Source organism: Rhineura floridana, chromosome 4 (assembly GCF_030035675.1).
Source record: "Rhineura floridana isolate rRhiFlo1 chromosome 4, rRhiFlo1.hap2, whole genome shotgun sequence".
NCBI classification, from domain to species: domain Eukaryota; kingdom Metazoa; phylum Chordata; class Lepidosauria; order Squamata; family Rhineuridae; genus Rhineura; species Rhineura floridana.
In genome coordinates, this window is record NC_084483.1 from 151,451,721 (window position 1) to 151,456,591 (window position 4,871).

General features: G+C 45.2%; 1 long non-coding RNA gene across 1 annotated transcript; it reads left to right on the forward strand.

Annotated features, from left to right (window-relative positions):
* Positions 1-402: 402 nt before the first annotated feature.
* On the forward strand, positions 403-4,589 carry LOC133384473 (uncharacterized). Its single transcript, XR_009762575.1, has 3 exons — positions 403-522; positions 2,696-2,734; positions 4,519-4,589. It is a non-coding gene; the product is annotated as an uncharacterized LOC133384473 (long non-coding RNA).
* The last annotated feature ends 282 nt before the right edge of the window (positions 4,590-4,871 follow it).

Genomic DNA, 4,871 nt, shown 5'->3' on the forward strand with positions numbered 1-4,871 from the left:
GAGTAATTAGCCTATTCAAAAGTGAGTAAGTCCCTTGAGTTCAGTGGGGATTTACTTCCAAGGACTGCAGCCCGAAGGCCGTTATTAAGCCACTGCTCCATTGTATAGTTCTGTCCTCGACGCCGACTCCCATCTGGAAGACTTTCTCCTTCCTGCACTGAACCTCAGAAGGAAAGAAAAGTGAAATGACCGCCAAACTCTGGCGGTCACCTTCCCGCCCTCTGCAGCCAATGAAGGTCTCCTGATTAAACTGTTCAATGCAATGCACAGCTAAAGACAGAACGACCAAAGGCACGCCAGTGTATTTGTGCAGGGAGGAGGGGCCTCGCCCGCTTTGAGTCTCACGGTGCATTGGGAACTGAAAAGAAGGGGGGAAACCCACCACACGCGGCGCAGTAGTTTCCATGCGCGCCGGCGGCGGCGGCGGAGGAGGAGACCGCCTCCATTCGCTACGTGCAGAGTCGAGAGTCCGCACTAGCAACCGTCGGAGGCGAGGAAAGAGGGAGTTTGTCTGTGTCCCAGGTGGGCGGGAAGGAGCGGCGGGCGCGCGCGCGCAGGCACCCGCTGCTTTGGGGAAGGTGCTGCTGGCTTCACACAAGCCGGGTTTATAAAAGGAGGGGGGACGAGAGAGAAAGTCAGAATGCAGGTGGCGAACGCGCCTCAGCCCATGCTGGAAAGATAACGCCGGTTTTGGCGGCGGCAGCCTCGGATCGCCAGGTCTCCTGGCTCTTTTTTTTTTTTGCATAGCCGTCCTGTTATTACCGTTTCACAACCCGAGCGCGAGGGATAGGAAGGAGGCGTTTCTTTGCAATTTCTCCGATGATACTTGGGGGAAGCATCTCATTCCTCCGCCGCCGGTCTCTGGTATTTGTGACAGTTCCTCCAGAGAACCCCCACGTCCTTGACATACGCTGTGTTTCTGTTCCTTTATCTCCCAGCTCGAAAAGTTACTATTACGGTTTACCTCGTCAAAGTTATCCCTCCCATGGTAAATTGGGGGTGCATATCAGCCCCCCCTCCAGCTCCGATCAAGATGGAGCTGTCTTCTGACCCTTCCCTTGCGCCTGAAAAACAAACCCCCAAACAGTCGGGAGATCTTCTCACGGATCTTCCGCAGCACCGCGCTTTTTTTCCGCCCTCGCGGTGTGTGTTTCGGCGCGCGCGCCATAGCTGCTTGGAAGCCGGCCCTAAGCTTTTGAACTTTTTCTGACAGCGTATGGGAAGACAAGGCATCATGGCCTGCTCGGTCCTGATGGCCAGAGGTAGATTGTGGGATTTGGGAAGTGACAATGGACATTGGATGTCGGACTTCCAAATTAGCTGCATTTTTTTTAAAAAAAAATGCTAATAGCCACATTGTGGAAAAGAAAGGGGGTACTAATTGCATTGTAGCCATGGCACCTGGGGCAGGACGATTAAGCCTTTTCCCCTCCTGCTTTTCCCTATTAAAATCCCTCTTCAAGCTGCTGTTTGCTCAGAGAGTTGAAACATACAGATACCATTGTCCCCTCCAGTACTATGCTTCTGATCCCCACCACCTCAATTAATGCTTTAAAAACTCTGGAGATTTTATACAGATCTCCCACATCACTTTGCACTAAACGAATGTCTGGTGCAGAATGATTTTGTATATAGCCTGCTGTTCTATTGCCCTCTGACCATTTGCCAGATGGCTCTGATTTTTAAAATAAGCTAAGAGCTGTCCTTTTATCAGGATATATCAGTGCACATACTTTGCAGGTCAAGTCCTGTCTCAGCCACTTCACACTCAACACAATTGTGTTTGCTACACTAGAGTTCCCTACAATATACATGTAATGTGTGAATACCAGGGACTTGTTCATAAACACTGGGGAATAGGCACCAGGGACTTCTCATTGGCCCCAGCACCCCAATGCTTCTTCACAGTGTATTTAGGTATATGTGTCTTCCCACTTTATATGTTCACTGCAGTAATCACTGTTGTAACACTGGCATAACCTCAGCAAAAGCAATTGTCATGTAAAACATTTCTGAGCTGTTAGAGCTGGATGGGGAAACCTTCCATATGGGAAATAGAATAAAACATTTGAGTTGTTCCTAATGTGGAACTACCATGCATAGATGCCTTTTCCTGGCTGTATGAGGAGTATAAAACCTGTACAGTAGGGCCCCACTCATACAGCGGGTTACGTTCTGGACCCCCGCTGTAAAGCGAAAACTGCTGTAAAGCGGAACGCATTGACTAACATTGAACAAAATGACACCTGAAGAGCAAAAAATGCCATAAAAGCAGAACAAGCGCCATAGGAGCGGGGGCTTTCTGCAATTGACAACCGCTGTATTAGCGGAACGCTGTAAAGTGAAGCGCTGTACAGCGGGGCCCTACTGTATTCAATCACAGTTTCCCAGCACATGGACCCATACTTGTAATGTACACTTGTCATATAGAAGTCCTTTTGGTATAGAAAACACAGAAAAGCATAAAGTGGCCCCTTGTTAGGCAAATCACTTCCACTGCCATCACCTTGTAGTGTGTGTGTGCTTTCCCCAATGTATCTCTAAGAGAATTGGTAAGGAAAAGCATTCATCCTGATTAGAATTTCATTATCTAATATGGCTAACATGTGACTACCATATCAGATGATGAAATCCTAATCAGGAAGGATGTTTTCTCTTTTAACTAACTTTGTTCCCTGATTTTTATACCCTTCAGCGAACGTACAGGAAGCTTGCAGTAGGAACTCCAAATAAGGTAACAGCCTTTTGGCGACATGTAAAAGTATAAACATTATTTTGGGGGGAAATTATTTTTGAGTATGAATTGAATTTATTTAATTCGGTCCAAGACCAGCAATTTTGACACAAATATAAATACAGACATATAAAATACATTTTACCCAAGCCTGATACCAGGTGATAAAATAATTGAAATAAAATTTAAGATGATTGGACCAAACTCTTTCTGCGAGCCATGGCCGCAACACAGAATTTCGCAACCATATCCGTGATGAATGGATCTCAATCTTCAAGTAAAACATGGACTTCATTTTCTTTGAAAGTTCTGATCCTTTTAAGAAAGCAGGGATAGATGAACAGAGTGCGAAGATCAGAATAAAAGTGTCAATGTAACATAACGTGCTCCACCCCTTCCACCGCTCCGGAGTCACAGATACAGTGCCTGTCTGCATAGGGCACTTTCTTATACCTCCCATCAAGTACAGCCAAGGGAAGAGCGTTAAATCTGGCCCGGGAAAATGTCTTTCTGTACTTGGGAAGACTCAAAGTAGTTAGGTAAGTCGCAAGTGTGGGCACCTTTGCGCTGGGCCTAATATAGGGAAATTCTGGCAACTGACTCATATTAAACTGAAGTTCTATGTCCCTAACACATTGCATGGTAAGTTGTTTGGCTTTGAAATATCCCAGTTGTAATATAGCTGACTGGGAGTTTTTGAGTATGTAGGAAAAGCACACAGGCCAATATACTGCACAAGATGAGGGCAGCTATTGAACTGAGGTGCAGTGCACCTAATATAGAGTTAATTGAAAAAATGGGCTTATAGTTACAATACACAGCAGATACCTGCTTCCCAAACTGCCATAATTTCATTAATAAAGTGGGAGAAAATGAGATCAGGCCATTCATTGCAAGAAAGGATGAATAGTCAAAGGTGCCATTTTACTGGATAGAAAGTATCCTGGTCTCAAAAAGAGGAATACATGGTGTCTCAGTATGGAGGGAGATATGCATGCATTTCTCCAGGAGTTCGTGGCTGTAACATGTCCAAGAACAAAAATCTCTTCCTTAGTCCTAAGTGCTTCCCCAGCTGTGAGTAAGGACAGCACGGGAGATTAGGAAAACGTTTTCAGAAGTCCACAACTTTTGCCTGGCTTGTAAAACCTAAGGGAATCTTCAGGACTATATGGAGGCAAGGATTTGGGGTGCTCCGTGGTTCAGAGTGGTAAGCGGCGGTAACGCAGCCGAAGCTCTGCTCATGGCCGGAGTTCGATTCCAACGGAAGGAGGAAGTTGAATTTCCGATAAAAGGGGTTGAGGTCCACTCAGCCTTCCATCCATCCGTGGTCGGTAAAATGAGTACCTGGCATATGCTGGGGGTAAAGAAAGGCCAGGGACGGAACTGGCAATCCCACCCCATATATACGGTCTGCCTAGTAAACGTCACAAGACGGCACCCTAAGAGTCGGAAACGACTCGTACTACAAGTGCGGGGACACCTTTACCTTTTAAAGGGCAGAACATTGTATTATGTATTTCCAGTTGGATTTTCTGCATCTGTGCCAAAAAAAGTCTTGGGCCTGCCTTGGGAATCTGGCAATCCTTTGTTCTAATCTGCTGAAATACAGCACCAGACCTCTATAGCCCCCTTCTCCATTATATCTGCACCTCACAGCTGCTAAGGTACTGATCTTTATACCAGCCAGTTCCTGGAAATGTGATGAACTGTCCTGATATGACCCTGATATTGGGGACAAAATTCTAACTCTGCTTGAACTAACTTGATTTTTTTTACATCACCAGATATGATGCTATTGTTAAGAAAAAGCAAAATCAGACTCTTCGAACATAATGTTGGCATTTAGTTAATAAAAGTATGCATTTTCTTTCTTTATTCCTATGATGCACCAATATAATTTGCATTCATTGTAACTCCTTAAGAGTACACACAGCCACTTTGAGAAAACAGCTCATAGCCACTTTGAAATATTTTGGAAAGAGCAAGCAAAACCAGATTATGACTTTTAGACATTCTGTAAAACCATTTTATTTTGCCAGGTATCTGGTCTTTGCTGAATTTTCTCTGCTGCGCTAATTGTGGTTGTATGTGTATTCACTTTGTTTTTGATGGTTCAATTTTTAAGGTACTCGGGTCT